Below are 12,370 nucleotides of genomic sequence, written 5' to 3'. Positions count from 1 at the left end.
AGACCAAAAACACAGGAAGAGATAGCTCTTCACTGCAGTGGGTGTCAGAGATGAGAAAATGACCCTAGCACAGATACCTCTGCTGAGATGGAGACTACAGTAGCCTCCCTGCCTTAGATGCCATTGTAGGGGATCAGAATTGGCCACCTCAAGATGTATCTCTTTGCCTCGATTATTTTTGAGAACAAAAGACACTGAAAGAAACTTTGACCTCCCCCTCAACTGCCTAAAAGAATTTAAGATAAAAGGTCTGTCCCCAGAATAGGCTGTCACCATCACCCTAGCTCTGGGTATCAGTAGATTGTGAGGGTCCTTGCTAAGCCCACTCTTATCAAAGTTCTGTTTATCAAACATTTGCTTTTCCATCTCCATGTGAATTGCCTTCCTCCCCTTTGAAGTCCCAAACCATACCCCCAACACCCTCCTTTGTCTTTAGCTCGGGATAGTATTTAAGGGGACAGCCTCCACCATTTTGGTGAGTTATTCAGCTTTCCTGGGTTTCTTCCATGTATACATGTTATAAAGCTTTATTTGATTTTCTCCTGTTAATTCTGTCTCATGTCAATTTAATTTGTAGTCAGCCAGAAGGACCTAGAGTGATAGAGGAAATCTTCTTCCTTTCCTGCACCATCCTGAGTTGAAGGTGAGGAAGACGGATATTCAGAAATGACAGAATTTACACTTGGAATGTGTAAAAATACACTAAAACAATTAAGTGAACCTGAAAATAACTGATTTAAGTTTCCTGCTCTCATGAGAATGGAGCTTGAGGGAAAGATTTAAGTAAAAATTATATTAAAGATGAATATTATATAGGTTTATTACAGAAAAATAAGAAATAGCACATTGGAATCATGGCCTCTGAAATTTCTATATACTACACAATGTTTTAGAGTGATATACCGTGATCAGATTAGTATGTAACACAAAAATTGCCCTGTATGCCTGTAAAGAACAGATTGAATTTGGGTCAGGAGTAGATCAGGGTAAGCTGGATTTTACCAGAAAGGGAATACAGAAGAGGACCCTCTAAGCCCAGGAAATAGCTTGCACAAAGGTATGCAGGCAGGAAAGTAAAAGGTGTACCTATTGAATTCTGAATGACTCATGGCTAAGAGTGGGATATGTTTCAAAAACTAGCAGAAATTGTCTGGAAAGACAGATCCAGGTGAAATGAAGTAACTTGTAGGCTATGCATAGAAATTAGACTTTATCTTGTAGGCTACAGAGAGCCACTTAAGCTTTATGAATGCAATAAGAGACTAACAGATGATATTTTAGGAAGAAGGAGGTAGAATGGGTGAGGATTGTATTATAGGAGCAAAAATCCCGACACAGAAAGACTCTAGGCTCATTTTGTATTTTCCCTGCTCCAGCCCTAGTATCAGGCATTTCATTTTTGGCTGATTTTTTTTTTTTTTTTTTTTTTACCAAGAATGGATGTTAGGTTTTACCTAACACTTGCCCTGCATCTAATTAAATGATGGTATGGTGCTCCATGTTAGTCTGTTGGTGAATTACAGGGGTTCATTTTCAAATGTTAAATACACCTTGCATTGCTGAGGTAAACCTGACTCAGGCATGGTTTTTCTTGATCATGGTCATGGTCTTTCAGCCAGCAGCAAGTAATCATTTTTTGACAAGTGCCCTAGGCAAGAGTTCTGAGTTGGACAAAATAAAGACAAGCCTTTTAATGGTTTCTTTGAGGGTTCTTTTATCTTAAATAGAGAGGCTAAATAATGGTTGTTCTTCAGGATTGAGGGTTTGAAAGTGCCCCAGCCTGGTTTTGCTCCCTACAGTACTGGGAATGTAAGCTTTTCTTTGGTCTGATGGGTTTTTTCCAAGACTACCATTGATCTGGGAGCAGGAGATAGAACTAGGGGTAAGTGAAAACACCACAAAACTCACTGTTCTTAATGTTATTCAGCCAATTATCATGAATCACCCCTCCCCAGGTTGTTGAAAGCCTTTCATTAATCTCTAGAGTTCTCAAAAAGTTGATTTTGATCATTTGCCAGTTTTCTCCTTGCTTTTACGGAGGGGCAGATTTTTTGGATGTCCTTATCGTATGATTTTTGCTGATGTCCTCAATTAATTACTTTTTGAGAGCTTTGGTAGTTTGTCTTTCAAGGAATTTATAAATTTCTGTTGCAGAAATTATTGGCATAATGTTGTTTATAATTACTCTTGTTATCTGTGCAATCCATAGTGATTTCACCTCTAATTTCTGATATTGGTAATTTGTATCTTCATTTTTTTTCTCCTTAATCACTGGTTAGATGTTTATCAATTTAACTGATCTTCTCAAAGAAACAAATTTGGGATTAATTGAGTTTTGCATTGCTTTCTGTTTTTTATTTCTTTGATTTCTATTGGGATCTTTATTTCCCTAGGTCTGCTTACTTTGGGTTGAATTTTCACTTCTTTTTTCTAGTTTCTTAGAGTGGAAACTGGGCCTATAGTTATTTTCTCTTATAGACTCATAGTGCTGTATTTGTCCCTCTTAGAACTGCTTTGGTGGCATCCTACAAATTTTGATATCTTGTCTTTTTATTTTCATTCAGCAGAAGATTCTAATTTCTTTTTTGATCAATGGGTTATTTAGAAGTGTGTTCTTACTTTTGAAATATTTGAGTATTTTCCAGATATCTTTCTGTTTGTGATTTCTATTTTGCTTCCTTTGTGGTCAGAAAACATCCTTTATTTGACTTGATTCTTTTTAAATATATTAAGACTTGTTCGTGGTCCAGATTTGGGATATATTCATGTGTACTTAAAAAAAAAAAAGCGTGAATTCTGCTGTTTTTGGGTGGATTATTCTGTGAATATCAATTAGGTAAAGTTGGTTGATAGTGTTCAAGTCTCCTATATCCTTACTGATTTTAGTCTACTTATTCTATCAATTAATGAGACTAGTATTAAAATCACAGACAATTATTGTAGATTTATCTATGTTTTGTTGCCATTTTATCAGTGTTTCATTCATGTCTCCTGATGCTGTGTTATTAGGTACATAAACATTTAGGTTTGTTATGTACTCTTGATGAATTGACCACTTTATCAGTATGAAAGGATCTTCTTTATCCATAGTAATATTCTTTGCTCTGAAATCTTAATATCACCATTCCAACTTTCTTTTGATTAGTGTTCACATGGTACATATTTTCCGTTCTTTTACTTTTAACCTATCCTTGTCTTTATGTTTAAAGTTGCTTTCTTTTTTTAAAACAAATTTATTGAGATATAATTAATATACAAAACTGCACATATTTAATGTATGCAATTTGATGAGTTTGGGCATGTGCATACACCATCATCGCAATCAAGGAAAAAACATCACCATCAACTCGAAAGGTTTCCTTCTGTCTCTCCCTTTTTTTGTGTGGTAAGGAGAGTTAACATGAGATCTACCCTCCTAACTTTTTTAAGTGCACGGTACAGTATTGCTAACATAATAGGCACTATGTTATACAGGACAGGAGATCTCTAGGACCTATTTATCTTGCATAACTGAAATTTTATATACACTGAACAACAAATTCTCATTTTCCCCTGTCCCCAGCCCCTGGCAACCAACAGTCTATTCTCTGCTTATATGAGTTTGGCTATTTTAGATACCTCCCATAAATGGAATCATGCAGGATTTCTCTTTCTGTGACTGGCTTATCTCACTTAGCATAAAGACCTCCAGGCTCATCCATCTTGTTGCAAATGGCAGAATTCCTTGCTTTTTTTGTATGTATGTGAAGAAGATTGGCCCTGAGTTAACATCTGTTGCCAATCTTCCTCCTTTTGCTTGGGGAAGATGGTCCTTGAGCCAACATCTGTGCCAATCTTCCTCTATTTTCTGTATGGGACGCCATCATAGCATGGCTTGATGAGCAGTGTGTGGGTCCACCCCTGGGATCCAAACCTGCAAACCCTGGGCTGCCGAAGAAGAATGTGTGAACTTAACCACTACAACACCAGGCCGGCTCCTGAGAATTCCCTTCATTATACAGCTCAATGATAGTCTGTCTATGTATATCACATTTTTTTATTCCATTCATCTGTTGTTGGACGTTTAGGTTCTTTCCATATTTTGGGTATTGTGAATAGAGCTGCAAAGAACTTGGGAGTGCAGATATTTCTTCAGGATCCTAACTTCAGTTCTTTTGCATATATACCCAGAAGGGAGATTGCTGGATCATATAGTAGTTCTATTTTAATATTTTCAGGAATCTCCATACTGTTTTCCATAGTGGCTGCATCATTTTACATTCACACCAGTAGTGTCCAAAGGTTCCAATTTCTCTACATCCTCACTAACATTTGTTTTTTGTTTTTTATTCTTTGGGGTAATAACCATCCTACCTGGTGTGAGGTGATATCTCGTCATGATTTTAACTTGTATTTCCTTCATGATTAGTAACGTTGAGCACGTTTTCGTGTTGGCCACTTCAATGTCTTCTCTGGAAAAATGTCTACTCAAGTCTTTTGCCTATTATTTAATTGAGTTATTTGTTATTTTGCTATTGAATTGTAGGAGTTTCTTATATATTTTAGATATTAGGCCTTTATCAGATATATGGTTCGCAAATATTTTCCACCATTCTGTAGATTGCCTTTTCATTATGTTGATTATTTCCTTTCCTGTGTGGAAGTTTTTGGTTTGATGTAGTCCCACTTGTTTATTTTTTGCTTTTGCTGCCTGTGCTTTTGGTCTTATATGCAAGAAATCATTGCCAAACCAATGTCAAGAAGCTTCTCTCCTATGTTTTCTTCTAGGAGTTTTACAATTTCAAGTCTGTGTTTAAGTCTTCAATCTATTTGAAGGTGATTTTTTGTGTCCTCTTTCATTATTTTGCATATAGATATCCAGTTTTCCCAACGCCATTTGTTGAAGAGACTATCCTTTCCCCATTTGTATTCTTAGCTCCCTTGTCAAAGAGCAGTTGACCATGTACACGTGGGTTTATTTCTGGGCTTTCTATTCTGTTCTATAGGCCTATTTGCCTATTTTTATGCCAATTCCATGCTGTTTTAATTGCTATAGTTTTGTATTATATTTTGAAATTGGGAAATGTGATACCTCCACCTTTGTTGCTCTTTCTCAAGATTGCTTTGGCTAGATGGGGTCTTTTGTGGTTTCACATGAATTTTAGGGATTTATTTTCTATTTCTGTAAAAAATCCTATTGGGATTTTGATGAGGATAACATTGAATCTGTAGATTTTAACAATATTAAGTCTTCCAGTCCATTAACATAGGCTGTCTTTCCATTTATTTGTGTCTTAATTTTTTCCTTGAGTGTTTTGTAGTTTTTGATTATATGTCTTCCACTTGCTTGGGTAAGTTTATTCCTTAGTATTTTATTCTTTTTGATACTATTGTGAATGGGATCGTTTTCTTTATTTCCTATTTGGATAGTTCTTTGTTAGTGCAGAGAAATGCAACTGATTTTTATATGTTCATTTTATATCCTGCAACTTTACTGAATTCATTTATTGGTGCTACAAGTTTGTGACATCTTTAGGATTTTCTGCATTTAAGATCAGGTTATCTGCAAACAGATAATTCTATTCTTCTTTTACAATTTGGATGTCTTTTATTTCTTTTTCTTGCCTAATTGCTCCTGCTAGAACTTTTAGTATTATGTTGAATAGAAGTGGTGAAAGTAGACATCTTTGCCTTGATTCTGATCTTAAAAAAAAGAGCTTTCAGTTTTTCGTTGTTGAATATGACATTAGCTTTGGGCTTATCATATATGGTCTTTATTATATTGAGATAAATTCTTTCTATACCTGGTTTGTTGAGAGGTTTTAGCATGAAATGGTGTTGAATTTTGTCAAATTCTTTTTCTTATCTATTGTGATGATCATATGATTTTTATCCTTTATTCTGTTAATTTGGTATATTACGCTATTTTTGTTTTTTATTTTGGGGGAAGATTAGCCCTGAGCTAACGTCTGCAACCAATCCTCCTTTTGCTGAGGATGCTTGGCCCTGAGCTAACATCCATGCCCATCTTCCTCTACTTTATATGTGGGATGCCTGCCACACTATGTATTGATAAGCAGTATGTAGGTCAGTGCCTGGGATCCAAACTGGTGAACCCCGGGCTGCTGAAGTGGAGCATACAAACTTAACTCCTGTGCCTCTGGTTTATTACGTCATTGATTGGCATATTTGGCACCATCCTTGAATCACAGGGATAAATTCCACTTGGTTATGGTATATGATCTTTTGAATGTGCTGTTGAATTTGGTTTACTAGTATTTTTTCTAGTATTTTTGCATCTGTCCTCATTAGGGATATTGGCCTGTAGTTTTCTATTCTCTATTTTGTTTATTTCTGCTTTAATCTTTATTATTTCCTTCCTTCTGCTATGTTTGGACTTGGTTTATTCTTCTTTTTCTAGTTTCTTGAGGTTTAAAGTTAGGTTCTTTGGTTGAGATGTTTCTTCTTTTCTAATATAGGCATTTATTGTTATAAAGTTCCTTCCAGGAATGATTTTATTTCATCTCATAAGTTTTGATAGGTTATGTTTTCATTTTCATTTGTCTCAAGATAATTTTTGATTTCTTTTTATTTCTTCTTTGACATTTTCGTTGTTCAGGAGCGTATTGTTTAATTTTCACGTATTTGTGAATTTTTCAATTTTCCTTCTGCTGTGATTTCTAGTTTCATTCCATTGTGGTTGGAAAGATACTTGATAGGATTTCAATCTTAGATTTTTTAAGGCATGTTTTGTGACCTAACAATACAGGATATTTTACACCTCAGATATTTTAGTTTTCATCTCTAAAAATTTAATTGGAGGATTTTTATACTGTTTATGCTTCTACTTAACATCTTCAATCTTTCCATTTTCCTGTGCCTGTTGGCCATCTGTATATCTTCTTTGGAAAAATATCTGTTTAGATCTTTTGCCAATTTTTTAATTGACTTGTTACATTTTTTGTTGTTGAGATCTATGAATTCTTTATATATTTTGGATATTAACCCCATATCAGATACATGGTTTGCAAATAAATTCTCCGAGTTGTTAGGTTGTCTTTCTATTTTGCTGATTGTTTCCTTTGCTATGCAGAAGCTTGTTAGTTTGATGTAGTCCCATTTTTTTACTTTTTCTATTGTTTCCCTTTCCCAGTCAGACATGGTACTTGAAAATATGTTGCTAACACCGATGTCAAAGAGCATACTGCCTATGTTTTCTTCTAGAAATTTAATGGGTCCAGGTCTTAAATTCAAATCTTTTAATCCATTTTGAGTTAATGTTTGCGTATGGGGTAAGATGGTGGTCTAGTTTCATTCTTTTGTATATGGCTGTCCGGTTTTCCCGACAATATTTACTGAAGAGACTTTCCCTTCTCCATTGTATGTTTCGGCTTCCTTGTTGAAAACTAGCTATTCATGGATATGTGGGTGTTTTTCTGGGCTCTCAATTCTGTTCCATTGATCTGTGCGTCTGTTTTTGTGCTAGTAACATGCTGTTTTGGTTTCCAAAGCTTTGTAGTATATTTTGAAATCAGGGAGTGTGATAGCTCCAGCTTTGTTCTTTCTTTTCAGGATTCCTTTGTCTATTTGGGGTCTTTTGTTGTTCCATATAAATTTTAGGATTCTTGGTTCTGTTTCTGTGAAAAATGTTGGAACTTTGGTAGGGATTGTGTTGAATCTGTACTTTGCTTTAGGAAGTATGGACATTTTAATTATGTTAATTCTTCCAATCCTCCAATTTTTTTCAACAATGTTTTATAGTTTTCAGTGTGCAGATCTTACACCTCTTTGGTTAAGTTTATTCCTAGATATTTTATTCTTTTTGTTGCAATTGTAAATTGTATTCTTAATTTCTCTTTCTGCTACTTCGTTGATAGTGTTTAGAAACACAATTGATTTTTGTATGTTGATTTTGTATCGTGCAACTTGGCCATATTCATTTACTATTTCTAAAAGTTTTTTAGTGTATTCTCTCAAGTTTTCTGTATATAAAATCATGTCATCTGTAAATAGTGACGGTTTCACTTCTTCCTTTCCAATTTGGATCCCTTTTATTTCTTTTTCTTTCCTGATTGCTCTAGCTAAGACTTCCAATAACATGTTAAATAAGAGAGGTGAAAGTGGGCATCCTTGTCTGGTTCCTGTTCTTAGAGGGATAGCTTCAATTTTTCTCCATCAAGAATACTATTACCTGTGGGTTTGTCATATATGGCCTTTATTATGTTCAGGTACTTTCCTTCCATACCTATTTTATTCAGAGTTTTTATCATAAATGCGTGCTGTATCTTGTCAAATGCTTTCTCTCCATCTATTAAGATGATCATGTGATTTTTATTCTTCATTTTGTTAATGTGATGTATCACATTGATTCATTTGTGAATGTTGAACCATCCCTGCATCCCTGGAATAAATCCCACTTGATCATGGTGTATGATCTTTTTAATGTATTGTTGTATTCTATTTGCTAGTATTTTGTTAAGGATTTTTGCATCAATGTTCATCAGTGATATTGGCCTGTAATTTTCTTTTTTTGTGTTGTCCTTGTCTGGTTGTTGTATCAGGGTAAGGTTGGCTTCATAGAATGAATTAGGAAGCCTCTCCTCCTCTTCAGGTTTTTGGAAGAGTTTGAGAAGGATAGGTATTATGTCTTCTTTGAATGTTTGGTAGAATTCACCAGGGAAGCCGTCTGGTCCTGGACTTTTATTTTTTGGGAGGTTTTTGATTACTGTGTCAATCTTCTTACTGGTAATTGGTTTATTCAAATTCTGTATTTCATCTTGATTCAGTTTTGAAAGGTTGTATCATTTGGAAGAATTTATCCATTTCTTCTAGATTATCCAATTTATTAGAGTAGAGCCTTTCATAGTATTCTCATAATCTTTTGTATTTCTGAGATGTCGGTTGTAATTTCTCCTCTTTCATTTCTGATTTTATTTATTTGAGCTTTCTCTCTTTTTTTCTTGGTGGGTTTAGCTAGAGGTTTGTCAATTTTGTTTATCTTTTCAAAGAAACAGCTCTCAGTTTCATTGATTTTTTCTATTGTTTTTTAGTCTCTATTTCATTTATTTGTGCTCTGATTTTTATTATTTCCTTCCTTCATACTGATTTGGGGCTTTGTTTGTTCTTTTTCCAGTTCCTTTAGGTGGCTGTTAGATTGTTTATTTGGGATTTTTCTTGTTTGTTGAGGTAGGCCTGTATTGCTATAAACTTCTCTCTTAGAACCTTTTTTGCTGTATCCCATAGATTTTGGCATGTCATATTTTCATTTTTTCCATCTCCAGGTATTTTTTGATTTCTCCTCTGATTTCTTAATTGACCCAATAATTGTTCAGTAGCATTTTGTTTAATCTCCACATATCTGTGGCTTTTCTGATTTTCTTCTTGTAGTTGATTTTTAGTTTCATATCTTTGTGGTCAGAAAAGATGCTTGGTATTATTTCGATATTCTTAAATTCAGTAAGACTTGTTTTGTGGCCTAATATGTGATCAATCATGGAGAATGTTCCATGTGCATTTGAAAAGAACGTGTATTCTGTGGTTTTTGGATGGACTGTTCAATATATATCTACTAAATCCATGTGGTCTAATGTGTCGTTTAAGGCCAATGTTTCCTTATTGATCTTCTGTTTTATTGATCTATCCATCGATGTAAGTGGAGTGTTAAAGTCCCCTACTATTATTGTGTTACTATCTATTTCTCCATAGATATTCTCCATTTATGTCTGTTAATAATTGCTTTATATATTTAGGTGCTTCTATATTGGGTGTATAGATATTTACAAGTGTTATAGCCTCTTGTTGGATTGTTCCCTTTATCATTATGTAGTGCCCTTCTTTGTCTCTTGTTACAGTTTTTGTTTTAAAGTCTATTTTGTCTGATATAAGTATTGCTACCCAGCTTTCTTTTCTTTACCATTTGTGTGTGGTTTCTTTTCCCATCCCTGCTCTTTCGCTTTGTAAGTGTTTTAGGTCTGAAGTGTGTCTCTTGTATGCAGCATATATATGAGTCTTTTTTTTTTTTTTAATCCAATTGGCCACCCTATGTCCTTTGATTAGAGCATTTAGTTCATTGATATTTGAAGTAGCTATTGATAAGTATGCACTTCTTGCCATTTTGTTACTTTTTTTCTGGGTGTTTTAGTAGTTCTTCATTGTTCCTTTCTTCTTCTCTTCCTCTCTTCCCTTGTGGTCTGATGGCTTTCTTTAATATTATGTTTGGGTTCCCTTCTCTTAATTATTTGTGTATTTATTATAGATTTCTGGCTTGTGATTACCATGAAATTCATATATAATAGTCTAATTATATTCCAATCTATATTGAGTTGATTGTCTCTTTAGTTTGACCTGTTTTTAAAAGCTCTACTCTTTTACTCCTCTCCTCCCACATTTTATGTTTTTTGATATCATATCTAATCTCTTATTATGTATGTGTGTATCCATTACCCTCTTATCTTTGAAACAAGTAATTTTAGTACTTTTGTCTTTTGACCTTCATATTATCTTCATAGGTGCTTGATCTGCTACCTTTGCTGTATTTATGCCTTTACCAGTGATTTTATTGACTTTTTGGGGAATAATTTTATTCTTCTTCTTTGTGTTCTTCTCTTTCCAACTAAAATAAATCCCATTAGCAATTCTCGTAAAACTGGTTTCTTGGTGATAAACTCGTTAGTTTTTGCTTTTCTGGGAAACTCTTTATCTCTCCTTCCATTCTGAATGATAACCTTTCCAGGTAGAGTATTCTTACCTGTAGGTTTTTTCCTTTCAGTGCTTTAAATATATCATGCCACTCCCTTCTAGCCTGTCAGGTTTCTGCTAATAAGTCAGCTGATAACCTTATGGGGTTTCCTTTGTATGTAACTTGTAGCTTTTAGGATTCTCTCATTATCTTTAATTTTGGACAATTTTAATAATAATGTTTTTTGGTGTGGGCCTCTTTGGGTTCATCTTGTTTGGTGCTCTCTGTGCTTCCTGTACTTGGATGTCTGTTTCCTTCCTTAGGTTGGGAAAGTTTTTAACTATTATTTCTTCAAATAGATTCTCTGCCCTTTTGTCTCTCTCTTCACCTTCTGAGACACCTATAATGTGAATGTTAGCATGCTTGATGTTGTCCCATAGTTCCCTTAGACTATTCTTATTCTTCTTAATTCTTTTTTCTTTTATCTGTTCAGCTTGGTTGATTTCCTCTAGGCTTTTTTCTAGCTTGCTGATCTGTTCTTCTATATCAACTACTCTGCTATTGAGTCCCTTTAGTGAATTTTTCATTTCCAGTATTGTATTCTTCATTTCGAATAGGTTCTTTTTTATATTTTCCAAGTCTTTGTTGATGTTCCCACTGTGTTCATCCATTCTTCTCCCAAGATCAATGAGCATCCGTATGACTTTTTGCTTGAACTCTTTGTTAGGTAGTTTGTTTATTTCTGTTTCATTTAGTTCTTTTTGGGGGGTTTTGTCCTGTTTCCTTGCTTGGAATGTATTCCTGTGCCTCCTTAGTTTGCCTCTTTCTCTGTGCTTATATCTATGTATTAAATAAGTCAGCTATATCTCCTGATCCTGGAGAAGTGGCCTTAGGTAGGAGACATAAGGGCCTTTTGAGGCTCAGCAGTGTGCTTACCTCTCATCACCAGTTCCAAGTGTTCCAGGAGTGACCCCTGTGTGGGCTAAATGTGCCCTTTTGTTGCAAGTTTGCTCTTGCTGAAGGTCCCCAGGGAGTCTAGACTGTCCCCCTGACCAGCTGATTGTAGTGCTCAGCTGCCTCTGGCTGTGATGGACCCTTCAGTCAGTTTATCATGTTTAGGGAGTTGCAGCACAGTTAGCTGAAAGGTGTAATAGCACATTTCTGTTGCAATTTTTCTGTTAAGTGAGTAGGCCCCCAGTTTGTCTGGTTGCGAGGTTCAGGGGCTTACAATTGCTCTAGGCCTCTGGCCTGCAAGGCTGTTGTCAGCTCTCTCAGGATTGCAACAAGTGGGGCTGACCCCAGGCATGGGAGCACCCAGTTTTTTCAGGCTTTGGAAGGCAGGACTGATCCACTTGTGGTTGTTTGAGAAGGACAGGTCTTCTGCCACTGATAAGCCCCACAGCCTACAGGTCCACACCCACCGTCAGCACAGTCTGGACCCATGCACACTTACTGACCCCCTGGAGCATACCCAGTTGCCCCACTGCAGAGGCCGCACACACTCCACCAACACACCACACTCTGCACCCATTCCTGATGCATGACCTGCCCCAGAGACAGACCCACTTGCCTGCCTGCAGAGGTTCCAGGCACCCAGTCTATGCAGGTCCAAAAGTTTCCCAAGGGCTTGCTGTTGGGTGGGGCCAGTCCCTAGGGTGGGCTGCCTGCCTTGGCTGAGCTGGTTTAAATGGTTTAAATCTGCACTCTAGTGGA

The sequence above is a fragment of the Equus caballus genome, chromosome 3 (genome assembly GCF_041296265.1).
Source record: "Equus caballus isolate H_3958 breed thoroughbred chromosome 3, TB-T2T, whole genome shotgun sequence".
Lineage (NCBI taxonomy): Eukaryota > Metazoa > Chordata > Mammalia > Perissodactyla > Equidae > Equus > Equus caballus.
This window is presented reverse-complemented; position numbering follows the sequence as displayed.